The 26,537-nt window shown below is 47.9% G+C and overlaps 1 protein-coding gene across 8 annotated transcripts in view; it reads right to left on the bottom strand.

Moving 5' to 3' along the window:
* The window catches only part of ZFAND6 (zinc finger AN1-type containing 6), a 74,020-nt gene that overhangs the window by 19,690 nt on the left and 27,793 nt on the right, over positions 1-26,537 (bottom strand). Inside the window, exons 4-5 of one of the 8 annotated variants that reach the window (XM_042940806.1) lie at positions 14,256-14,416; positions 13,948-13,998 (exon numbers count right to left, since the gene is read on the bottom strand). The exons of 3 other annotated variants lie outside the window; for them this stretch is intronic. The gene's annotated coding sequence lies outside the window, so the exon portion shown is untranslated. Of the gene's footprint in view, positions 1-2,899; positions 3,101-7,876; positions 8,054-9,671; positions 9,773-9,921; positions 10,001-13,947; positions 13,999-14,255; positions 14,417-26,537 lie in introns of those variants that run through there. 4 more of the 8 variants (XM_042940807.1, XM_042940808.1, XM_042940814.1 and 1 more) reach the window with 4 other exon arrangements.

Below are 26,537 nucleotides of genomic sequence, written 5' to 3'. Positions count from 1 at the left end.
ATTGATCAACAGAAGAACACGTATCCTGGCATGGGTGCTCGAGGTGAGGACTTCTTGAGGCATGCGGTACTTTGCCAGAGTTGTGAGCACGCAGACCTACCAGCTATCAAATGGGCAATTTATCTGTGCTCTGGGTGGGGGGGGGGGGGTCAAGAACCTTTGCAGAGACGAAAAAAACAAAACAAAACAAAACAAAACAAAAACAAAACCCAGGAAGGTTCATGAAGCAAGGAGATCAGAAAGCATGACCTGATACAAAATACCTGGGAGGAATGCCACTCGCTCTGACCAGGTACAGGGGCTTTGGACTGGGGTTCCTACTGGACTGAGGACACTCTGGAGCTGTCTGGACAGCAGTCCCCTGTTCCCTGCGTCAAGGGCTGTCAAACTCCCTGTCCGTGACCAGACAGGCTCCACAGACACACTGTCCCCACACAACCATTCAGCTGTGCCGCCGTCAGGACAATACGTAAGCCCGCGAGCATGCCTGGGTTTCAAAAAAACTGTCCTTAGGTCCACAAAAATTTGAATCTCATAGAATTTCCACATCACAAAGTGTTACTCTTTTGATTCTTTTCCCCCAACCACTTACACTACAAAAACCATTCACAGCTCGCGGGCCAAACAGAAGCAGGTGACAAGCACATCTGTCAACTGCTCGATTAGATGAACAAATGACTCTCGTGTGGTCAACGCTACAGATGATGCAGGGGGGCAGGGGTGGGGGGAGCGAGGCAGGTCTGGGACTCCAGCAGAGGTACTCCACGAACCGTGGCACTCTCTAATCCACACTCATGCAAATTTTAAGTACTACGTGCTCTTGCCGAAGCCTCATCTCTTAATGAAACCCACGCTCACCACCCAGGAAGGAGAAAGGACTAGAAAAGGCAGGCCCTCATCCACGCCTGCATGCTCAGGTGTGTTTATGCGGAGAAGTGCAGCGATGCCGTGAGAAATGACAGGAATGTTCTTGCTGCAAACCCGCCTCTATTCAGCACGGTGCCTTCTACTCACCACGGCTAAATAAATCCCGGTACGGGAACACCTAGAAGCTGATAACTGGGGAGATAACCGTACTCTTGACACGGACGGTTCAGGTCCGCCTAGCACATTTCTTTCCTCACTCCTCAGACCACAGAACCTTCCTCCACGTGGGAGGAACACTGAATTTGCTCTGGGTAGGCCTAAGGGCTCCTCCCCAGGGCCAGACGGGTCTCAGAGGGGGGCACGCGACCCCAGCAGGGCCGGCCGTCGTCCCAGGATTTTACAGGTGCTGCTGGGAAAGAGGCAGACTTTGCTCCGGGATGACCAGCCGTGGGAGACAGTTCAGGGTAAACCGGGGCGCTACCAGGGGCCACCTTCGCCACAGCGAGTGGCCACGTGACAATTAAAATGGTAAACAAAGGCACAACAGGGAAGGGGGAGGGGGGAGCCAAGAACTCCTGGACCCATCTTGCTGAGGACCACTCCACCTCTCAGACCCCCCAGTTACGTGAGATGGACTCTGGTTTTGCTGTGGTTTGATCTGGGTTTCTGTCACTGGCAACTCAAAGTTCTTAGGGATGTTGGAATCCAGTACGGAATGTTGTCCTACTAATAAAACTCTCAAATTAAAGAGAAGAGTCAATGTCTATCAAAATGAAAAGTATTCCCTTAGTTCAATCGCGATGTCCTATAAAGAAACCTACAGAAAAAAGCCAACAGTTCCCATTCTTTATTATAAAAATGTACACTTCCCAAGTGTAAAGCCTAAATTTTCACAGACTGAACACTGTGTAACCAGCACCCCGTTTAGAAACAGAACATCGGCAGTAGCCCCCAGACCTGCCTCACACCCCTCACCCGTTATCACCCTTTCTCCCAAGTCCCCGTGTGGACTTCTAAGACACCGGCGTGCCTCCCCGCCCTCCGGCTTTCACGGACGCACTCGCACAGTGCACACGCACGGTGTCTGGCTTCTCTCAAACTGGTTTTGAAATGCAACCAGGCCAACATGCCTGACTGCAGTCCCTTCACTCTCACCGCTCTCTCTAGAACATTTGTACGAACAAACCGCTCGCTATTCATTCTAATGCTGACGGGAATTTGGGAACTTTCCAGTTTGAGTAGGACGAATATTGCGGTTTTGAACATTACTGGATGTGTCTTCCGATCAACAAGCATACGCATTTCTGCCGAGTGTCTATAGGAGGAGTGGCAGGGCTGGGTCACGGGCACACAGGTATCCCCTGCTTTCTGCAGGGCTGTGTTCTGTCCCTGGATTTCACCAAAGATCTACATTAGTACCTGCTTTGAGAAATCCGAAGACGACTTTTGGCTTTTACGGAAAAAGGCAAAAAGTGGAAATAGTGCCGAGTGCTTACTTTGCAGCAAGCTGTTTCAGAGGCGGCGCGCATCCCGCGGCCGGAGCGGCACCCACCCCCTCCCCCCGGGACCACACTCGGCACCCGGGCATCGAGCCGTCCCAGCTTTGATCTGCGTCTGCACACATCTGTGCTTCGTCTTGGTTTATTCTGTGCACGTGTCAGCAGTCAGCCTAAGCGACCTCACTTCCTGGGTCTGGGAACGTTCAGAAAGTCTTCCATGTAAATTAACGGTAACCGCTTCCTTCTTAGCCTATTTCAGCTTCCAGAAGGTTTCACAGGAACGCTCACTCTTGGATCGCGGGGCAACCTGCACGCACGTTCATGTTTAGCGGGTTACTACCAGCTTCCCAGAGCGGCCGTACAGATTTCCGCTTTCCTGGCAACAGACGAGCATTCGGTTACTCCGTATCTGACCACCAGGTAGCACTGTCTGCTGTACCGGGCTCAACGGTGGCCCCGAAGACACGTCTCTGTCCTGATCCCTGGAACCTGTTAATACTACCTGACGGCACGAGGGCCTTATCCTGGCTTACCTTGGTGGACCTAAAATGCAGTCACATCTCACAAGAGAGAAGCACGCGGAGGAGAAGGGCAGGGAAAGACAGGCAGAGACTGGAGCCACGTGGCCCTAAGCCACGGAACACACACAGCCACCAGAATCTGGACACGAGGAAAACGGCCTCTCCCGGGGCTTCCCGACAGGGCGCTGCCAACCCCTGGATATCGGACTCCGGGCCTGCAGAACCTCGAGAATAAACTCTCAGGGTTTCTAAGCCTCCTAAGAATCCATACATCTGCCTTTCTAGTGGAAGTGCTCCCACGGGCGTGCGGTGACGTGTCCCTGCCCTCTTGTCATCTCCACGGCCGTGAAGACTACGGCAGCTGAGCTCACGTGCATGTGCTTCCCGGCCATCCGGGTGTCCTCTCGTGTGAAGGGTCTAGTAAAGGTTTTCGTGCATCCTTGCTACTGGGCTGATCGTTAACTAATCTGATAAACTTTTCCTGTCGTTTCTGTTTAGTTATTCGATAAATCTTTGCCTGAACCTCGGTCATGGGGATGTCTTCTGTGTCTCTTGTCCACATTGTGACTTCGGTCGTGGGAACGTCTTCTACGTCTCTTGTCCACATTGTGACCTCACTGCTCACACGGGGATCTGGAATTCACCCGGAGTCGGGGTGTTTGCATGGAAGGAGGTAGGGATTCACGTTCGCGTTCTTCCGCACGTGGATATGCAATTAGTCCAGAATCATTTGCTAAAGAGACTGTTACTGCACCACGGCCTCACCTCTGTCCACGCGCTGGACACCAGGTGCAGACGTCCCTCTCCTGGACCCTCACTCGTCGCCCACTCGGCCATTTGCCTATCCTGTTGGAAAGGACTACGGACCTCAGGAATCTGGGGTTAGCTCGGGTTCGGGTGTCCGGTGTCAGTTTATTTCCTCTCAAGACTATGCTGCTTATTCGTGGCTTCTTTGCGTTTCCATACAAATTTTAGATTCAGTTTGCCAATTTCTATTAAACAAAAAGATGACCCAAGAGGATCATATTGAACCTACAGACGTACAAGCACAGCACGTGCCTCAATTAACTTAGGTCTCCTTCAAGTTTCCAGTGTGTGTTGCGTTCGTGAAGCTCTTGCACACCTCGTCAGACACTCCTGCACAGGTGACTTGTGAAAAGCGACCCCGAGTGGCATCCTCTAAAACTCCGATTTTCTAGGGGCGCCTGGGCGGCCCCGTCGGTTAAAAGTCTGACTTCGGCTCAGGTCACGATGTCACGGTTCGTGGGTTCGAGCCCCACATCCAGCTCTGTGCTGACAGGTTAGAGCCTGGAGCCTGCCTCAAATTCTGTGTCTCCCTCTCTCTCTGTTCCTCCCCCACTCATGCTCTGTCTCTCTCGCTCCTTCAAAAATGAAGAAGAACATTAAAAAAAAAACAAACCTCTCATCTTCTACTTGTTTGCCAGCAGCCCCCAAGGCGGCCCCCGCGATGCCCAGGCCTCCTGAAGTCAGGCCCTCCGCGGCTCCCTCCCACAATGGTCAGCGCCGACCTGGACGTGGACGCGATGCTACACCCCTCCGACCTGCTCGTAAAAGATGCTCCCTCCTCCTCCTCGGTCACTCGCCGGGCAAGCCGGCCACCATGCGACGAGGACGGGCCCGGTGCTGAGTAAGTGACGCTTCTGGCCAAGAGCTGTGTGAATGGACTGGGAGGCCAATCCTTCGGCCCCGCTCAAGTCTTCAGATGACTGTGGCCTTGGCAGACACGCAGACCGCAACCTCTCGAGACACGGACCCAGGACCACTCGGCTCCGCTGCTCACGTACCCCGACAGAAATGGTGTGGAAAAATGCGTCTGTTGCTTCAAGCCTTGAGATTCGAGGTAATCTGTAAGGCGGAAACTGACGGCTGGTAGAGTTCCTCGTACAGAAGCCCCTTCGGTTCTTGTCCTCCGACGGTCTATCTCCAACAGAGTGGCCGTGACCACGTCAGGTCTGAAGCAAATCACGCTGCCTGCCGCCTCGAAATCCTCCAACAGCTTTCCACTCACCAAGAGTAAGAGCCTAACTCCTCACCATGACAACGGCTCTTCACAATCCGGTCCCCCGTGATCCGATCTCCTCTCCGGCCAGGTCTGTCCCTTCTCCAGGACTCCATGCTTGCAACGCCCACCCCCCGGACAGCCTGAGGACCAGGCTGCCTCAGCTCCCTCAGGTCTGTCCCGGTGGCACCCCTGCAGGGAGGACGCCCATTACCGTCCTATTTAAAACTGTCCCGGCATCCTTTATCATCCTTTCCGGTTTTTTCTTCAACGCTCTTAATTTCAATCTCAATCTACTGCCGAATTACACGTATTTTGTCTGTATTCCCTCTACTACAATGACATCTCAGTCATGGCAGGGGTTTCGTCCATTCTGTTCACTGCTGTGAAAATACCCTCGGCACAGGGCAGGCATTCAGTATTTGTCGGATGCCCGCAAGAAAGGCACGGCCCTGCCACCTTGCCAGCACACAACCTGCAGCGCTCAGGTGTTCACCCCAAGGCAAGAAGCTGGAATGGACTCTTTTTAAAAAAAACGAATTTGCTGTTTGAGAAGAGACCTAGGTCCGCCAGCAGGGGGCACGACACAGGGCTGTGCAGTTGGTGCACCAAACAAAGATGGCTGGCCTCGCGCTCTAAGCTCGTGGATGTGTCTCCCGATTCCGTTCACTCAGAGAGGGCTTCACGCTTACGTCTACACACCAAGCGAAGTAACTTTATAATTAAACTTCTGCTGCAGTCAATTTTATGTTTTCAAACCGGCCTAGCTCTGTGTCGCACACCTTAAAGAATCAAGACAGAGTTGTTTGCACAAGGCAGCTCAACACTCTTGGCTGCAAAAGGCGGATGGGGGGCATTCATATTTTCCCACTGGGTCCCACATTCATGGCTTTTCATTCACTTTTCTTCTCAAAACTAAGATCTAGATACGCAAGATCCACCTGCACGGCCGGTTTTTTTTTTTAATTCTTTGACCCAGAAGCTTATGATTCAATCATGCGGACCCGGCTTCGTCCTCTGTCTCAGCCCCTTTTAAGGACACTCTTCCCAAAGCAAATCTCCAATTTAACATCCAGCATTTGTAAATGAATCTCCCCCTGATTTCTTCCGTGTCATATGGTCAACCTCCAAATTCAAATCACTTCTTTTCCGCTGAAACTCTGTACGGCACTTTTTATGGGAGCATAACTGGTTTTACTATTCGATCGTATTTAACGCTATTTCCATAGTGCTTCATGCACCGAACCCTGTTGTGAGGACCGGGTGAACGTCAACTCACGACGGTTCCGTGAAGTGGGTATTGTCGCCGCCCTCGTTTCACAGATGAGAACACGGAGGCACGGAGTCCGGGTGAAGTCAACTGCTGTGGAGGTCACACAGCTATTGGGTGACGGAGCTGAGCTGCCCGAAGCAACCCGGCTACAGGCCATGCTCTCTATCAGTAGCTCCCAAAGCTTCCCTCTGGACCCGTGGGGACGTCGGAGACCCTCTCAGAGGCCCAGGAGGTCACGCGTGAGCCGGTGGTCCGCCTCTGCTACCAGGCTGACCGGGGGTATAAAAGCGACGGAGGGCCAGACAGCTGGAGCCCCAGCAGGACAGCAGGAGCCACACTGTACGAGACGTCACCGTGTTCTTCACTGAGGAGCTCTCCGCCCAAAAATAAATAAAGCCGCTTTCACTTACGACTGTTCTTGGCGAAGCAATAAAATTACTAATTTTATGAAACCTTGATACTGAGGACACGTCACTTTACTCTTCCTCGTGGGCTTATTCTGACACACTGGCACCACAGCGAAGTCGTCCTCGTCCTAGCTTCCCACCCACACCCCGGTTCAGGTGCGCCGGGGACACAGCCTGGGCACACCGCTCCCACCCGGTGTCTCTTCTCGGGGACAGGCCTACTAAGGACGCGAACCTACACACGTTCAGAGGGAAAGAACTGACAGCGACCTGTGATCGTCGACACCGACCTTCGACAGGAATTAACCAAGAACGGCGAGTGAATAACACGGTCTGTAAGGACGGAGAGTAAGTAACCTAAAAAGGAAAAACCACTAAATACACGAGACAATTATCTTGTTTCTTCAGGAATATATTCCCAGCACTGTGGATCAGGGGTTGGCAAACGATTTTTTCTAAAGGGCCGAGGCGTGAATAACCCGGGTTTTGTGCGCCGCGTGGTGGAGGGTCACGGCTGCTCACCGCCACTCTGGTCGTGAGAAAGAAGCCACAGTCGTCATCAAAACGAACGGGCGTGCGAGCGCGAAAGCCTCGGACGGACAGCATGAAACGGGCACCCGCGAGTTTGCTTGGCAGGAGACTTGACTGGCTATTAAAAGAGAAAATAGCACCCTTCGACGCAGAAAGTCCCGCGCTCGGATACTCGCCGCTCGTGCGTGCAAACGCGCGTCCGTAGCGATGCGGGCCGTCACCGCAGCCTCGGTGGGTGAGGACCAGCGCTGCAGAAGTTCACACGCAAAAGGAAGGAAAATGAGCTGCGTTTACAAACAGACTTGTCTGCGGATACACCGAAAAGGGCTACGAGGGCTCCAGGGCACCCGGACAGCGCTGACCTCTGGGGAGGGGTGAGGCAGGGCTGCCGATGAGAGGCTTACTCTCTCTGCCTCTGTGTTTCCTCTGAATAGTTTACTGGTTACACTTTCTTCTGTTAAAAAGGTGGCATGTTCCTCAAGTTCAGAAATGAGAAGCGATACAAAAACAAAAACAACGGCAACAATGTCAGTAGGTACTTTCCATCCTTCCATGCCTTCACCGGGGCTGCTCATTCTGCCTAAAATACCCTTCCTTCCACTCACTCCACACCCCCTAGTTTTTGCACATTTTGTCTCTACTTATCCTCGTGGATCCCTATCAAGATTACTATTCTAAGAAGCCTTCCGTGACCCCTCTGTCTCTTCCATCGGATTTTGACCCCTCTCCTGGGTACTGCTGTGCCACCCCGTACGTACTTTTCACCGTACTTTGCACTCTGTGCTATCCTCGGTGGTTTGTCTAACGGCTTGTCCTTTACACTTGTTCTGCAAAGGCAGAGTCATGATCCCACAGTGACTGACACAGGGCCCAGCAAACAGAAGGCAGTTGTGTTGGTTGACGAACGAACGGACGGATGGATGGATGGATGGATGACGTGGAAGAACTGAAACAAGAATCCAGTTATTTCTAAAAGGTCCAATGCTTTTTTAATTCTTTCATGGTAAACGATGTCAAAAATGAATGTGTTGTTTTCTTAAGCACCAATGTACCCCAAATGTATCTTTATTATTGAAGTCAGATTGTCTAATCCTGGGGGAAAAAATGGACGGGCAGAGCTGTGTTCCAATAAAACTTGTATTTACAAAAAGAGGTGGCCAAAGTGGGTTTGTCTGGCCAGTGGGCCACAACTTGCCAATCCCAGTTCTGGATCCAATGCCAGGCACATAGCAACAAGTACTGAAATAGATGTTGGGGGAGCGAATGAATGATTTCCAAAATGTTGTAGCTGAAATATTATCAGGAAATACATAGCAAAAGTATTCAACAGAGTCAGTTTTATCTCCCGGCAAGGGTGCCTTGTTTGATACACTGATTATGGTGCTGACCGATCCCCTACGCACTGTAAAAGACAGAAGTTATGATACAGCTCTGCTCTCAAGGATCAACAGACGTAGAAGGACAGGAATATTAACGTGTGACTTTCACCTATCTGCAAAGACAGCACATCTAACCCCAAAACTACATCGGTCCTCTTGGCACAAAAAACACAAAATGCTAACAAGCGGCACCAAAAATACAGTTTGGGGACTCGACTTTCACAGGGGCATTAAAAAAATAGATGGCCAAGATGACTGCAAGGTATTCCGGAAGCTGACTTCTTTTTCGGCGAGAGCGTAACACCCTGGGGAGAAGGGTAACAAGTGCTATCGCAGAAAGAGGCACAACCGTGGGCCCCAGCAGAGCCGCAGGGACACGGGGGCACAGTGGGAACAACACACGTCGGGCGTGATCTTCAAGCTGGTTCCGATTCTGCCACCTTCGACTTAAGATAAATGGTCAGCCTCTGGTTCCTCGTATTAAAATTCAGCGATAACGTGTCTCTTCTAATTTACGGGGCTCGGGAGGATCAAGCGAGACGACTGCCAAACACTTCCTGACCCATAAAGGCACAGAAATCTCCGCCCCGGTGGCTTTTTCAGGTCAAACACCCGCAGTTCACACGGAGAGGGAGCGCCACGGGGCGGCCGGAACCCCACCGAAGGTGCAGAAGCCGCAGTCCTAAACCCGACTCTGTCCCTGCCGCGGCAGCAGAGGCCGGACACCTGGGAGGCCCCCTGGCCACAGACCGCGCCTGCCCGCGAGCACGTCTCCGAATACGTGTCACTTCCGACGGGGGCCATAAGACCTTTGGGACTAAAAGTGTGAGGGGACGGTTTCCAAATGCCCCTCTCAAAAGTTCACGACAGGACACACTGCTTATTCCAGATAACTGCCAATAAAGAACCTGCTAAGCGCGTGTACTTCATATTGACCGGGGGAGGGAGGGGTGGGAGGGCAGGTTAAAGGCCAGTATGTGGTCTCACCAGGGCGGCGAACCCCGTGCGCCTGGGATACAGCAAGGTGGGAGCAGACTCCCACCAGGACCCTCACCCGCAGCGCCTCCGCGGCCAGGCTGAGGAGCCCGAGTGGCAGTCCGCAGGCAACAGGGACGGGAAGGAAGGCTTAGCAGGTGCGGTTCGCGAACACCTCCCTAACCACCCCGTTACATACCTCCTGTTGTTCTCAAAGGGACTGTAGGAGACTTTACCGGTACGGCTGTGTGACAACATTAGAAGGAGAAATGGCAGAAAAACGAGGAGAGGTCTGGTATGCTGTCGACAAACAGAACACATGTCCATAAGGGCTTATTTGCAAACGAGAAGGCATCACTTGGCTCTATTCCTCCTAGTAGCTAATAATGCACAGAAGGGCAGGACTGGTAAAGAGGTAACGTACCCAGAAAAAAAACAAACTCAATTACCCGTAAGTACAGATCATCTGGACTCGGATGACGGAAGAGCTGTTCCCATAGTTTCAGGAGCAGAGCACGATGCGAAAGGACCGACAAGATCTGAAAGTAAAATGCTAGTTTCTGGGGTCATTTACCGGTACCACCTTTCAATATAAGCAGCAGTATCGTGGCCAGCTTCAGTGAACAGCCAGTCAAAGCTAAAATCGGAAAGCACCTAAGGGGGTGCGTGGTAAGCATCTTCCCGTCGCGCTAACCATTCAGACAATCCTTCTCAGAGCTGAATTCTTTTTCTTTTTTTAATTTTTTTTTTTAACATTTATTTATTTTTGAGAGAGAGAGAGACAGAGCATGAACGGGGGAGGGGCAGACAGAGAGGGAGACACAGAATCGGAAGCAGGCTCCAGGCTCTGAGCCATCAGCCCAGAGCCTGACGCAGAGCTCAAACTCACGGACCGCGAGATCGTGACCTGAGCTGAAGTCGGACGCTCAACCGACTGAGCCACCCAGGCGCCCCAAGCTGAATTCTAATCAACGACGGTGGAGGCAGAGGGCGAGGGTGGGGAGAAAGTGGAGGCGGAAGACTGAAACCTCTCCGTTTCAAGAACAGGTCCTTTTAGGACTTACAGATCAGGTTTCTGGGAAAGACTTCATTTGAAGTAAGGAGTTTAAATGGCTAAAACAGATATGGAAAATCCAGTCTGAGTTCCCGATTAAGAGTGTACGATGCCCAACGGCAAGCCAATCTGGGATAAGGCCGAGACACCAGCACCGACGCCCTAGAGCACAACCAGGCCGCCAGCCCCATCAGGCGGCCTCTCCGCCTCTGGCGGGAGATGCCCCGAGTGCGCACAGGTCATCGTTCCGTCTGAAGTTCTCCAAACTTCTTCCCTAAATTACAAATTACATCAGAAAACCTCACACTTAGGTCTTCGTGAGCACTCTGTGAAAATGCCACACGAGGGTCCCCCCCCCCCCACGGATGTGAGGGGGGCTCAGTATCATACCGCCCGTCACTGCCTCCCTGTCCACACCCCTTCCGATACACTCCGTAGTACCCACAGGCCTCAGCTCCCGCTGTTCGGCCGGCACCACGGGTGACCCCTCCAGGCGAGCCTGCTGGACCCGGGCGATCGCCCGACCCGGTGACCCAATCTAAACTCGGGGGCGGGGTGGGGAAGAGGTACAACACCACACACGTAAAAAGATACCAAGCCGTAATCTTCTCGCAATTCCGTAAGAGTTTCCATTCTCGTGTTCTTTCTTTAGTGAGGACAGGTGTCTGTCCAAATGTGTTCTGCTCCTCGAGTAGAATGTGGTGGCTGGTAACTTCTCGTGGAACAGAAAGTCACGTTTCTACTTCTTGGTGCCCTGGCTCCTGCACTGTCTCTAAACACAGTAAGAGTGACCATCCGGCTGAAATCCACACAACTTCTGGCCTGTAGTAGGCTCGTCCCGCACAGAGAGGACTCCGGTACACGAGAACTACCGACTGATACCCGGTCCCCTGGAGCCTTAGATGAGCGTACCCCCCCGAACGGCACCGCTGTCCAAGGGGCTTCTGGATCAGAGCGCACTCCGCCAGCGTCTGAACGTACAGAACGCTCACTTTCCTCCCAGAAGCTGTCACTCCTGACAGAACTCAAGACGTGCAACACTGTCTGACGTGCTTTTCGTCCCCACCTTTATTTTTGAGAAGTTGTGAGGACTTGTAAATGGTCTAAAACCCAGCGAAAACACACCTCACCTGCACCGCGATTTTGCAAGAAATATTTTTGTTTCCTTCCCTCTTCCTTTGTGGAGTCACATTTGCTGCAAGAGCCAATCTTTTGTGCTCTTAGACAGTAAGAGGTGTGTGTCATCAGGCAGGTCACGTTTGATGTAAATGCATTACCTGATTCAAATCTAGAAACCTAGAAAATACGCTAGCCACATCAGGCTACCGAGAATCTGAAATGGGGCTAGTGTCTATAGCTGACCAGCACAGGAGCTCAGGAGAGTTAGGGATTCCCATTCTACTACTAGAGAAATGTTGCCCACAACACCCACCTGAAAATACCTTACTTTGTGATTTCCAAATTCCATGTTTGTTTCTTTTCATTTATTTTGAGAGAGAGAGAGAGAGAGAGAGAGAGCGAGAGAGAGAGCGCGCGCGCTCGAGCAGGGGAGGGGCAGAGAGAGGGAGACAGAATCGCAAGCAGGCCGCATGCACGCTGTCGGCGCAGAGCCCAAGGCGGGCCCGATGTCAAGAACCGTATCATGATCTGAGCTGAAATCGAGTCAGACGCTTAACCGACTGAGCCCCCCAGGAGCCCTGTGATTCCAAATTCTTAATCCTAAAGCCTTAAAATCTATTACTGAGGATCTGGAACACACCGCCTGGTGCTCCCTCCTCGCTACAGCAGCAGCCGAAGTTTAACAGTACAATATCCTGCAAGTATCGCTGACACCTGGCCGCACGAGATCGCGTATCAAATCATAACGTCTGTTTACAGAGGACAGGCGCTGAGGCACGGACCAAATCACATGCTCAATAAAACATGCTGCGAGAAGGCACAGCTAGGATGTGACCCCATGCAGCCAGACTCTCGGCCAGAGTACCGAACCGCGTTAACGGACTCGTGTTACGCGGCCCTCCGCAACCCCGGGGCTCTGTGCTCGCGCTTACTGCAAAACGCAACGACCAAAGAAGTGAAACCTGCGTGTACATTCTGGTGGGACTCTGTTCCGGAAGTGGGCGCGGGATCAGCGACAAGGCACGGTAGACGGTGCGTGAGGCAGAGGCGGGGGGGGGGGGGTGGGGGGGTGGGAGGGGGTGCTCCCTGGCCCCTGCACAGCGCTCCTCCCTCAGCCCTGTCCTCCACCTGCCCCGGGGCACAAGGACAGGACACAGAGAAAGCTCCAGGAGCTTCTCTTGCCCATGTGTGTCCTTTCTGCCTAACCTCGTCTTCAACATCCAAGTTTCATGAGGATGTTCTAAAGGCCTCCCCTTCACCTTGAATTTTCTCTATTTCTGACACTCATCTCAGAAGATGGGAGGAAAGAGACGCGAGGCAGCACTGGGCTCGGCCTGCAGACTTGAACCTTAGCGCGCGTCAGCACTAAGAACAGGGAGGTTGTTAAGTTTTCAGGACTTCTGGAAGATCAGGAATCAGACGACCCGCGGAGGGTCCCCCACGGCTGCGCATCCACTGGCCAAGCCAGGGGGAAGGACACACCGTGACCTGGCGTGTTCTGCGCTTCTGAACGGACCACACACCCTTCCTCCCTGCCCCGGACCCTCCAGCCACGTTCATCCGAGTGCCCACATCCGGGGTACGCTCTGCGGGCTCTGTAACGCCTTCGCAACCACCTCACCGGTTCCAGAGACTCTCGATTGTGACTTTCCTTCAGCCAAAACATCTGTGAGGTGAGAGGCAGAGTAAATTCGCCTTACTGCAAATGCCATCCCTTCCCCCGAAGCCTCCCTGAACGGTTAATAAGACGTGACACGTTTTTGTCTACACGCTCATCACTCTGCTTCCAGCAACGGCTGATATTTTAATCACCTCTTCCGTCCACACCACGCATTCCCCTAAGCGGGGAGGTCGTCCCGTTGAGAGTCCTGCTCCTAAATCCGCAGAGGAAAAAGGCCGATACAGAACACAAACAAAACTAGGGGAAAGTAGGAAAAAAAAAAAAATCAGCCCCCATCCCTGCTGGCCTCCGACTGATTAAGAAGTTTTTTCTTCAACAGGTACTTACATTATTATCAGAGCACTTTTAAAACACAAAGTTGGCAAGTCTAAAAGACTTCCAAATGCATTTAGGGACCAAGAGTTCCTTTATTTTTAAATACATGCTCTTTCTAGTTAAACAGAGCTATTCAAAAATTACTAGTTGTAATTTACGTTATGAAATTATTCCCAAGAGCAATTTCCTACATTGATATGTAACGCTGTATTTCCAAAATACATTTCTATGGTTGTCCCTTAAAAACATTAATACTAAAAAGCTGAAATCAATTGCAAAATAAACAGCAATCTGAAGAATTCTGACCTTTTGCTTCACCATAATACGATTAAGTAATGCAGATTCCAATGCTTAATTCTGAAAAAAAGATGCATGGTCACTAATAATACTTACTTATTAAGTGTTACTCCCAAAAATATTTTATAAATAAATATCTCCCACCCACCCCACCCTTAGTATCTTACCCACCAGAAAAAAACAGACCCTAAAAAACGTCTCATCATGCTGCCTTCGGTGTCTCTCCAAACACTTCAGATTTAAACATTTTAAGCGACTACCCCCATCACACAGGGTCACACAGGGTCACACAGGGTCATGGGCTTGAGTCTACTCACACAGTTGAAGCTGATGGGCAAACAGCTGTCCTGTATCTTGAGACAGACATTAGCTTCCTGCCTTCCCTATCCTCATAAGCAGCTACTTAAAGTTTGAGTTTTATGCAAGAAAACATTTTAAAGCCTTCAGTGTTTTACTGCAGCAGACTTCAGATTCATTCCTGTAACACATTTAACATGAAACAGAGTTGAGACAGTTAAAATTGTGTACATTTTAATTGTCTGAAATTTTAAGAAGTGCTTTCACTCTTATAGCTACATAAAAAGGGTGTTGAGGGAAAATTAATAAAAACACTTCACTTGGTATTTGACACCAACGTGCAATACAGCAATACGCAACTTTACCACACAGATTTTTCTTCACCTGGCCACAGGTTAGGTGGGCAAGGATTACTTTTTATACGATCATTTATACCCCCAAATAAGCAAAACTAGGTATTTTTGTGTCTCTAAAGTTTAATTTATTTAGCATAAACGTCCAGCAACAGAAGAACGACTTTTACAAACAGACAGTCAATGGGGATGACTTCAGTGCCCCAAGAATATCCCTTGGGACCCTCCTGGGTGGGGAGAATGAGATTCTGGGTCCCGTTTCGACTGAAGTAAGAGCCGTATTTCTAACATTTGCTATGAAAAGCCTGCAGCACGTTTACCGACCAATGCACATCTCTATAGCAGCATTTCTGCTACAGGTTTACCAAGCGTTTTAGAAGGCTTGTCTGGAAAATAAAACTGCATTCAATCAAAATGTCCTAGAATACCTGGATATAAAACATGGGCCTCAAATTTCTACAGAGAATTTTAGTTAATACTTCAGCATTTCACGGCGTAAACTTACTATTTATATTAGCAACATGGTTAGAAACACCATGAGAAGTAACGTCCAAATACTCAGTTTCACTGGCTACTTTTTAAAGTATTACTTAATGCTGAAGTAAGTTACCGCACGTTTGCTTTGCTACAAAAGACAAATGTTTGTTTATAATCTACTTATACGTACATGCAAACGGTTTAAGAAATAATTCACACCTCATAAAAGCTGACGGAACCCGATGGAATAACTTTCACACAAGTTAAAGTACTTGTCCGAGAACCTAACCGTGCTTCAGAACTCTTTTCAACTTGCTGATTATCACCTTAGGTTTAAATGAGCCTACAGCAGGACACAACAGCTAAAAAATAAGTTGTACCCATCTCGGGCTGTAAAACAGAAATGTGTTTTCTGTCTACGAACAACAATCAACATTTAATGAGTGATTATGGTGTCACTGGCCCTGTCCCCAAATTTTACACGCACACTAATCCTCATTCCACCCTCAAAAAGGTAGGTGCAATTATTGCCAACTCTTTCTAGATCGTGGAACTGAAGTCTGGAGATGCTAGAAACTTGTTTAAGATCACAGAGCTAATCAGTGACAGAGACAGGACTCGAACCCAGATTTGTCTCCCAGGCCTACTGCTCTTAAGCATCGAGCCAGATTATAGGCAATGGCAATCCACTGTCCTGGTAAAAACATACCTAGAACTGTTTGCGGATGGGGTTTCCTACGTGAAGTGTGGACACTAGTAAATGAGCGTGATCATGAAACCAACAGGGTGGTCCCAAACTCAAGAGAGCCATCTCTTAACAAGAAACGACCGTTAGAAATGGAAGGAACCGAGAGAAAAAATTCAAAAAGGGATGCATTCTGAAGGGCTGCTAAAGAGAAAACAGGAGCAGGCTTATCTTGGGTGGTACAAGAGTTCAGGTGTGAAGCACTGTGTGGACGTCTCAGAAGACCGGTTCCAGTTCAACATAAGACACGTTCAAATGCTTGGGGCCAAGCCTGGGTGGCTCAGTGGGTTGAGCATCCGACTTCGGCTCAGGTCATGATCTTACGGTCCGTGAGTTCAAGCCCCGCATCGGGCTCTGTGCTACCAGATCAGAGTCTGGAGCCTGCTTCAGATTCTGTGTCTCCCTCTCTCTCTGCACCCCCCCCCCCCCCCATACTTGCGCTCTGTCTCCGTCTCAAAAATAAATAAACATTAAAAAAAGATTTAAAAAAATTACATCAAATGCCGAAGAAGCCAACAGCTAGAACACGCTCTCTCCTATAGCACTGAGTGTGTGCAATTCGATATTTGAACCTCAACCACCACAGTAATAAATGACTCCGCCCAAATGACCAAAGCATGCTGAAATTCTTTGTGGATGAAAGTCTGATAGGGAACACTGTCTATAGGGAAAGTCTGGTACGGAACAGAGCAGCCTCAAAGTCAGCTCCCCACAGATGACTTACTACAAAATGAAAAATAATAAACCTTTAAGTGGAAGAACCTGGAAGATACCACACTGATCCAAAGACCACAAGTTAGTTTCCCCGATGAGGGGACAGACGGACACGTGCCCCCTGACACGATGCACCGAGAAGCACACATCACTAACGTGGTGTCCCCGCTGACTCTGCGTTTCCCAAAGGTATTCAAAAGGACACATCAGACAAACTCAAATTGAGAGAGATTCTGTAAATAAATGGTCACTCTTCACAAAATACCAACGTCAAGAAGGTAAAAGCTAAAGCGTTCCTGATGAAGGGACAATAAAAAGAGACAAAGTGACCAAATGCCACAAATGATTCTAGGCTGGATCCTGGACCGGGAGAAAAATTAATGAAGAGCATTTCTGGGAGAAATAGAGAAATTCGGAAGTGGACCATGTATTAGAGAATTCTATTATTAATCGGTGTTAAATCTCCCTTATTCGATAACTGAACTGTCTTCGAAAATACAAGAATGGCCTTGTCAGAATATCTGCATAAGCCTTACATGGGAAAAGGACATGATGCGTGCAACTTACCGTCAAACCATCCAGGAAAAAATAAGAGAATGACAGAGTGAACGTGGCAAAGAGTTAACAGTGGGTGAACCTTGCCAAGGGGTATATGGGAATTCTTTGTATTATTAATGTAACTTTCCATAAACTTGAAATTATTTCCAACCATTTTTAAATGTTTACTTTGAGAGAGACAGAGAAAGAAAGAGACAGAGTGCAAGCTGGGGAAAGGCAGAGAGAGGCGGATACAGAATCCGAGGAGGCTCCAAGGTCTGAGCTGTCAGCACAGAGCCCGACACAGGGTCCAAACCCACAAACTGTGAGATCACGACCTGAGCCGACGTCGGATGCTTCACCGATTGAGCCGCCCAGGCAGCCCTGAAATTATCTCAAAATAAAACCTGAGAAAGATAAATATTCGAGGCTGATGTTCTAAGGATTCTGAATACCTAACAAGAAAGAGTATCATTTTTCCAGTCTGATGTCCGTCTACTCAAACTCCAATCCGACGGCAATTACAGTAATCCCTGATTTCCGATTTGGTGAATTATTATAGTGCTCTCATGTCAAACACCCGGCGGAGTGCTACATGACACATGCCATTCCACACTGATGACAAGGTGTGGCTCAGTGGATCGGAGTCAAGGGCACGTCACCTCCTCCCAACCTTCCCCAAACCACGCCGCGGTCACAGGACAGTCCTCCCCCGACCCCCCGAGCCCCTGCCATCTTCCAACTGGGGGTGCAGCTGCAGGGGAGTGTCCCTTCCAAATCAGGTTAATTTCTGCTCATGCCAGGCAGCAAAGCAGAACCAAAGTAAGAGGCGTGTGATCAACAACACGCAAGGAAAATATTAAACCGCCCTTCCCCAAATAAACTCCAAATGCCAATAAAGAGCTGATGAAGCACCCATTTACCAGAGAACACCTGGAAAAGACAACGTAACAATGTCATCACTGAGAAGCTGGCCCACAAGCGGCTAATACACAAACACGTCCGTGGCACGGAACCATGAAATAAAGCTGGAGGGAAAAAGAAAGAAAACAGAGAGGGGACTATGAACGAGAGAAGGCGTGGGAAAGGAGACCATCCTGATGGCCACACACCGCCACACCACTAATGCCCAGCTCCCCTTCCTCCCCAGCGGCCCCACACATCTTCCCTGCGCATTGTAACTTCCGTTCAATCTTCCACCATCCTCTTCGCAACTAGTGGAAGGGGTTTTACAAGACTAACAGCTGTAGAGCACAGCTTTGACCGCTGTACAGTTATTTGCATCTTATACCCACACTCCTTTTTTTGCTTGTCAAGAGGCACAGAACAATAGTCTCTCTATTGGGAAAAGCGCGCAAACAATTCCCTTTGGAAAGGAGTGGAATGATAGCACGCATCACCTGGCTCACAGTGTAACAAAGACAGGAATTGGAGGGGTAGATACCCAGCAAAATCAGAAAGTCAAGGCTGAACAGGGATGACCCAGGAAGAAGCGACGAATTTTAGTCTCCTATACGCAATACCTTCTGCATCAGGTATGAGCACCGGGGCACAACATTTACTGTACTTTAGCCAATTCCAGATCCGCTCCGTTACACAGCTACGGCCTTCTTTGACCTGCTCTCTATCAGATTAATCTCTTTAACCCGATGGCATACCTTGTTTAAAGGAGGCACTTTAACAGGCCATCGCAGAATGCCTAACTGCAAAACGGGCAAAGATATTTTATCCCAACCAAAATTCCTGTGTTCTCTCCCATTTTCTCAGACAGACGTTATCAGATCCTCTGCCCACTGGACCTAAGTACTAGCTTTCCAAATTTTCCTCTGATCTTAATTCAAATGCCAATCTCTGCTGCCGGTTCATGCTCCTCTTTTTTAAGTGTTTCTTTTTGAGAGTGGGAGTGGGGCAAAGGCAGGGGGGGCAGGGGCAGACAGAGAGGGAGAAAGAGGATCCTAAGCAGGCTCCAGGCTCTGAGCTGTCAGCACAGAGCCCGATGGGGGTTTGAACTCTCGAACCTTGAGATCGTGACCTAAGGGGAAGCTGGACGTTCAGCCACCTGAGCCAACCGGGTGCCCGGGTTGATGCTCTTTTAATACAAGAATCAGAATAATCCACACTGTGAAAGAAAGCTGATGAACTCCAATGTAAAATTAAGTCAATTTTGAACCGAAAGTCCCTAATATGTATGATTAGTATACATACATAATCTATTTAGGAGGGCAGGAAGCAAGTTTTCAGGCATCCCTTGTTTCTAAATCAAGTCTTACCTATACTGCCAAGGAGATTATAACATGCATGAGTCAGCAAATTAAGCTCCCTTCAGAGGCTTCATGAATCATTAAGTCAGACCAACACAGTCTGCAGCCGAGTTTCCAGCAAACCCCAAACTATGACACTACAAATCATAAACCTTTATCTGTAGCTACTTATGTATTTCCCTTAACTCAGATCATACCATGCAGGTCCCAACTCTGAGGAGAACGGTGATATAGAAAGAAACAAAAAAAGGCTCCAAAAAAATAAAACTTAGTAGAAGGCAGAAATACTAGGGGGAAGGGGACGGGAACTATTACAAACCAGCCATGGTTCAACAAGCCCATTCAAAATTTAGGCTTTTCTTACAAATTTGAGTTTTAAATAAGGAATATCATTTTTGAAGAGGTTTTACAGTTAAAATTAAAGGCAGGCGCTTGTTGGGGGGAAAGGGAGAAGACAAAACATAAAACACAAGTACAAAGAAGAGAATTAACGGTCGGTCGGCAATCCAGCTTTTTCCCCAGGACAGGTTTCATCCTCTTGGTTCAACATGGGTTTCCTCCTCTGCCCAGACTACGAGACAAAGGCTCCATTTGTACCACAGCAAAGGTCCACTCCCAGGTACTCACACGCACGTCCACACACAGGCTTGTGCTGGCGTGTTCGCGGCGGCCTCATTCGTGACTCGTGACGGCCAAGTACCAAGTCAGCCGGAGTAGCCAACAGATGGCGAGTGGATACACAGATCGGGCCGCGTGCACACAATGGAACACTATTTAGCAATAAAAAGCAACCAACCACCGATGACAACACGGAGGAGTCTCTAAATTACCGTGCCAAGTAAAAGAAGACAGACACAAAGGACTACATAATATGTGATCCAATTTATATGAAATGCTACAGAGAGCCACCAGGCAGAATGCAGGTCCAGGGACCAAGGGTGGCAGAGGAATGAACTCCTGAGCGACACCAGGAAACTTTCTGGGGTAACGGAAACGTTCCACATCGTGGTTATAACCACATTCATCGTAACTACAACTGCACACTTAAAATTAGCTAATTTTGTTGTATGCAAATTTACTTCAATAAAGCTGAATTTTTAAAAATAATAGAATAGGACAAAAGAAACAGCCGTTCTGATTCGAAACATGATGGAGTCACAGCGATGCTAGGCAGAGGATCTTACTATTACAAGTTTGAGTTACAGCAGGAGGTGGCACGGAAGAGGATTAGGAGTTTCTCTCCAGTACCAGTGTTCTACTAAGCAATCGTTTTATTTTTCATATCTTAAAATAACGTTCTAAACAATTACCCTCATTTAGATAGAAGCAGAGAAACTTTTCCCTTTCTTACCTTCTCTCTATATCTACTTTTTTTTATCACCACAGTGCCTTGAAAATGACTTGGTACCTTGAACAAGGTCAGCTTGGATTGCTTTTCATTTATTTTTATTTTCAAGTAATCTCTACACCCAACATGGGGCTCAAATCCATGACTCCGAGATCAAGAGTCGCTGGCTCTGGTGGCTGAGCCAGCCAGGTGCCCCTCAGACCGCTATACAATTAACGTGTTGCTTTACGACAAGCATGAAGTGTGAATGAGAGCTTGAACATACTTATTGTCAGTTTTTAAAGTTGGGAAAAGGGGGCTTATAATTCAAACAAATTCTACTAAGTATGATTTCCTAGTCCTAAATATTTTAAAAAAGTGTAACTGACATGAATTTATTGCATTTCAACAAAAGACACCTCCCAAATAAAGGCAGCCTAGCTTATTCCTTTCAGGAATTCATCCTTCTGAATGTTTCCTAACTCTTCAGAAAATGCAGAGAAAGCAATTTCCTCATACTTTCTTAATCACTAAAGTTATGTTACAAAATAACCCGTGTTCTAAAGAGTTTTCAATTCTCAAATAAAAGCTTCCATTTTTAAAAAAGATCCTTCTTTTGAAAAGATCAATAACCAGCATTCAAATATAAAACCTAAAGATAAACTCATAGTAAACCGGGTAATTTGAAGCCAAGAGACTTCTTCAGGGAACTTAAGAAGAACTTAAAAGTTTTTTCAATTTTTTAATGTTTATTTATTTTTGAGAGAGAGAGAGAGAGAGAGAGAGAGAATGAATGAATGAATGAATGAATGAATGAATGAATATGAATGAGTAGGGGAGGGGCTGAGAGAGACGGGGATACAAAGAATCCCAAGCAGGCTCCAGGCTCTGAGCTGTCAGCAGAGAGCCTGACATAGGATGGGGCTCAAACCCACAAACCGTGAGATCACGACCTGAGCGAAGTCAGAAGCTTAACTGACTGAGCCACCCAGGCGCCAGAACTTCAAAGTATTTTTAAGAAAAATCACATTTCAAACATTTTTAACTTGTTTACCACTAAGTTCAAGTGCTCAAAATAATAGCAATTTAAGAATAGCCTTTCAATTTAAACAATTTTTCTCCATTCTATTAGTATAATGGTCATGTCAATATTACCAAGATAAAATGCTCAGATGCATACACCTTCAGTGAACCCGCTCTCTCGCTTGCTGACTTCTCTGCAGAGCCGGGAGGGACGCGACAGAAGACACAAATCCAGCCTCAAGAAGTCAGGTGGGGTCCTTTCCCCTATAACTCTTAACAATTAGAAGTCTGAATATATTGTTACTACCTATCCAATAAAAACATACTGAATAACCATTAGGGTTTCAAATGCCATTTTCAGTTTATTATATTCTGTTCACTGAGAATACAGAGTTGATTTAAAAAAATTTTTTTTTAATGTTTATTTATTTTTGAGACAGAGAGAGCAAGGGAGAGGCAGAGAGAGGGGAACAGAGGATCTGAAGCAGGCTCTGTGCTGACAGCTGCGGGCCTGGTGCGGGGCTTGAACTCACCAACCGTGAGGTTGTGACCGGAGCCCAAGTTGGACGCTTAACCAACTGAGCCACCCAGGGACCCTGGAGTTGATGTTTTTAAAAACTTTTTTAATGCTTATTTATTTTTGAGAGAAAACAGAGCGCGGGCAGGGGAAGGGCAGAGAGACAGAGGGAAACAGAATCTGAAGCAGGCTCCAGGCTCCGAGCTGTCAGCACAGAGTCCGACGCGGGGCTCAAACCCACAAACCGTGAGATCATGACCTGGGCTGAAGTCGGATGCTCAACCGACTGAGCCCCCCAGGTGCCCCTAGAGTTGACTTTTTACAAAGTTTCCAACAACCATTAAACTTTTTTTCTATAAATCCTTTTTGATTAATCCCAGTTAACAGTTATATATGTTGCATACAAATATTATGTTGCAAATGGGATAAATACACGGAGAAAAATGAACACAAAAATACCCCTGCTAAGAAACAGCACATGCTAACTAACACACGAGTCACTTTCCTGGTCAAAGTTAAACCACATCCTTCTGCCTGTTAGGATCTGATTAACACTAAATACTAGAAGCCATCTGTGTCGCTCATCACCGTATGTCCAATACCTGACACGCCTGCAACACAACAGGTGTCCCAGGAGCCCCACGCTTAGCGGACTGGCACCCCCAGGAGCCCCATGCTTGGACAGCGGACTGGCACCCCCAGGAGCCCCACGCTTGGACAGTGGACTGGCACCCCCAGGAGCCCCACGCTTAGACAGCAGACTGGCATCTGGCCTGCATTTATCCATATACCACGGACACAAACCCGGAGCCTCTAGACAGCAACCACAGGAAACTAAACCTCCCATGTAAACATCAAATTACCAGTCCTTTTCATCTTTACTTTTTAGGATCAAGGAATGCTTTAACAGCGTAGAACATACTAATCTGGTTTAAATTAGCAACTTTCCTCCTTCCAGGCCAGTAAATGGTCACATTAATCTGTAGCAATCTGAAAATAGTAGGCCAGATGACAAGCCTGTGTGTTTAAGATTTTCTAATTTATACTACGTTCTCTTCAGGAATTTAATGGCACCCATAGATCACTGCAGACATAAGCACTGTGTACAGACATCATCGAAGCAGTAATCTCTTTCTCACGTCGTTAAAATACCCACGTTTACTTTCACTACTTCTGCTGAAGAAAGCACCAGTAACGGGACTAATTTTCAATTCTCCCTTCACGGGGAACAAAAATAGAAGCGTATTAGCTCGAAAACTATTTAGGAGGAGTCAACCCCTGAATGTGCACTGATTTGGTTTTCCACATTACACAGAGATCTTGATAACTTTAAATTCCTATGTTCGTGATACCTGATTTATATAAATTGTTAGGCAGGCCTGAATCAGTAACTCCAAGATCGGTTTTTTCTCTTCTGTTTCTAGGTGTGGTTAAAAAACATCAAATAAATTGCTAGGCACCATAGTCTTTGAAGCCATATAGCGTTCAGCTGAAAACTGTTCATCATCAACAACGGGTCCTATAATAGCTCCTTGGTCTTAAATGTTAAAAAGTCCAAGTGGCTCCAGCACTGGCCTCAACATAGTGAAATCAAAGTTCCAATGACCTGGCTTTATGGCAGCCAAAAGCAAAGACCAACGAGAATACGACTCAAAATGTCAAGAGATAAGTAGATTTAAAAAGAGTGTTCCTGAACTGATCACTAAATATGGATTAACAACTTCAGAAAATTACAAATTCCCAGGTCCTACTCCACACCTGCCACATCAGTTTCCGGAGACGCAGACCAAGACTGAGACTAAGCTTCCAAGGGATTCTTAGATTCGAGTGTGAGAACCACTACTGTAGATACATATGGGGAAATATTATTTTAGCACAGAACACAGTAAATACATGTTCGTAGCTGAAAAGAAAACGGTTTCAAATTACTGTAAAGATGGTAACTGGAGAATAATTTAGGTCAACTAAAATTAGGTCAAAGGATGCATCTCAAAAGTAGTCTGTCAAAACACAATGGTTTCCCACTATAAACTTTGGAGAGCCACTACTTAAAATTTTAGGAAGTGCTTTTTGTTGGATGGACGTAAGAAAACAATGGTTTACAACTAACTACAGTACCTGGTATGGAACGAGGGGTTCAGCTTTTTGCCACTTGGCAGTCAGCCTGATAACTCAAATAAGAATGGTATTAACGGAGATTTGCTGCTCAGAATTTGGCGCAAAAGATTTCGGTGACACTTTGGGGAGAAGAGGGTTAAAGCACGCAGGAACAATTTTTCCAGATGGTCTGTACCGAACTAATATAGTCCTCTACCCCGGGGCTGATGGTTGCATACACTCTCCTCTCAATTGCTGGAAAGGCACCATGATAGGAGAGGAGATGAGCAGAGGGACCTCCGACTTCGAGATCACAGAATAAGCAAGCGTCTCTCAAAACCCAAGCAGTAACGAGGAGAACGAGAGACAGGAACACAAACTTCGTCTTCAGCAAAACACGAGCCGACTGTAACCCTGGATCACACAACTCGTCTACGACCATGTCGAGAGGGGGAGGCAGAGGTCTTAGCAAAGGGAGGAAGAGCCTAACGGGCTGACGGGAAAGGGCTCGATGTAATAACGGCCATCTGCCCCGCCAGGAAACCTGGAAGTCGTCAGAAAAATGGAAATACGGTGGCGCCTGGTGGCTCAGTCGGTTGAGCGTCAGACTCTTGGTTTTGGTTCAGGTCATGATCTCACAGTTGTGGGACTGAGCCTAGCGTTGGGCTCTGTGCTGAGTGCGGAGCCTGCGTGGGACCCTCTCTTTCTCTCCTCTCAAAAAGACAAAAACAAAAACAAAAAAAAAAGAAGGAAAAGAAAATTTCTATTTCCCCTCTGCTCACCAACCCCACCCCTACACAAGAGCTCAAATTGCAAACAGAAGTTTCCCAGCCAAAACAGCACATGTAAACAGAAGGATCAAAAAACCATTATTCTTTAAAAGCCTCTTTGTAATAAGCACTGAATAAGCATTTAACATCTCAAGATTGTTAAGTTTAAGGAATTATGATTTTCGGCACATCTCACACTTAAAGCATAGATGTGCTATACACTCATCAAAATCTTGGAGATACACATTTAGTTCATCTAAGTTATGGAAAATTTCTACCGTAAAATCTGAAGGACAAAACCAGTCCTCACTGACCTGGCTCCAGCTATAGATGAAGTGGTTACATAGGGCCAGATGTGGTTGCAAACGAAGGTTCTTTCAGACCTGTGACGCTCGGTGGAAAAGCCATGGCAGTTGGGGAGGGGTGGGGGAGGACTCTGGAGAGAAAGAAACCCCCGGCTTCGCTCTCTGTGCCTCAACTATTTTGGAGGTGAGGACCAGTGAACTCAAGAACATGGCCAACAGGACCCTCCTATACGAATGCGAGAGACCGAACAGGCCCTTTTTGACCAAGAGGGCTATTTTTCATAGAGAACTGAGCATTTCATAAGATTTTCCCTGGTTTCCTCCTTTTTTCATAAAATAGGTAACATATGCAACATGTACACAAATGCCTGACTTCACAAAACAAAGCTACAATACATCGACTGTGCCTCCATTATTCCAAGATGCTCACATTTTGCACAGGATAAGAACATCTATGGTTAACGTGGACTCTTTTCCTATTTTTTTCCTAAACTTCTAAGACCCACTACAATGCGATGAAGGTTTCCACCAAAAAGATGGAAAGCCATTCAGAGCAGATATTCTGATTAGGCAAAGGAGAGAGGAGCCGGGATCACTCGTGGCCGCCCACAAGGGGCTGACAGCTGACGGCAGGCGGAGGGACGGGGCTCCGGGGCAGTTCCCTTTTGCTGCCTGCACTCTCTGTACCTTGTGCGTCACTAAATACGTTTCCATCTCTTCTCTTTGAGCTGTGCAAGAAGCTGGAGCTAGCAAATGACAGGCGACAGACAAGACAGCTTTCCGGCAGTCCAGAACGTTCCCCTCTTCCCACCTAAGTCCGGCTGCTTTCCTTCCCTCTGCTAAAAAAAACCCCAACAGATACTCACTCGTGCAACGCACAAGAGTTCTGGTTAGGGTGACGTATGTCGGTCCTCCTGAAGGAATTCCTGTGTAGTTTCTGTTTTGTCTTAAGGGTATCATAAACTTAAAAACCAAATGACCACAAGCAGCCAGAGAACACTGCTCTCTCGCCGCTGATGAACACAGGGGACCATGCCGCTTGCTCGGGGTGGAGGGAAAATATTTAATGGCTTCTAGTCCCATCTGTCCACTGAATTAACACCGTAAAGGATTTGGTCTTGAGAAATAAGCTGTTTGTACAATTTTACATTCAAGAATTTTATCACCTGTTAACCT

This window comes from Panthera leo, chromosome B3, assembly GCF_018350215.1.
Source record: "Panthera leo isolate Ple1 chromosome B3, P.leo_Ple1_pat1.1, whole genome shotgun sequence".
Classification (NCBI taxonomy): domain Eukaryota; kingdom Metazoa; phylum Chordata; class Mammalia; order Carnivora; family Felidae; genus Panthera; species Panthera leo.
Note: the sequence above shows the minus strand (reverse complement) of the source record. Positions and strands in the feature narration are given on the sequence as shown.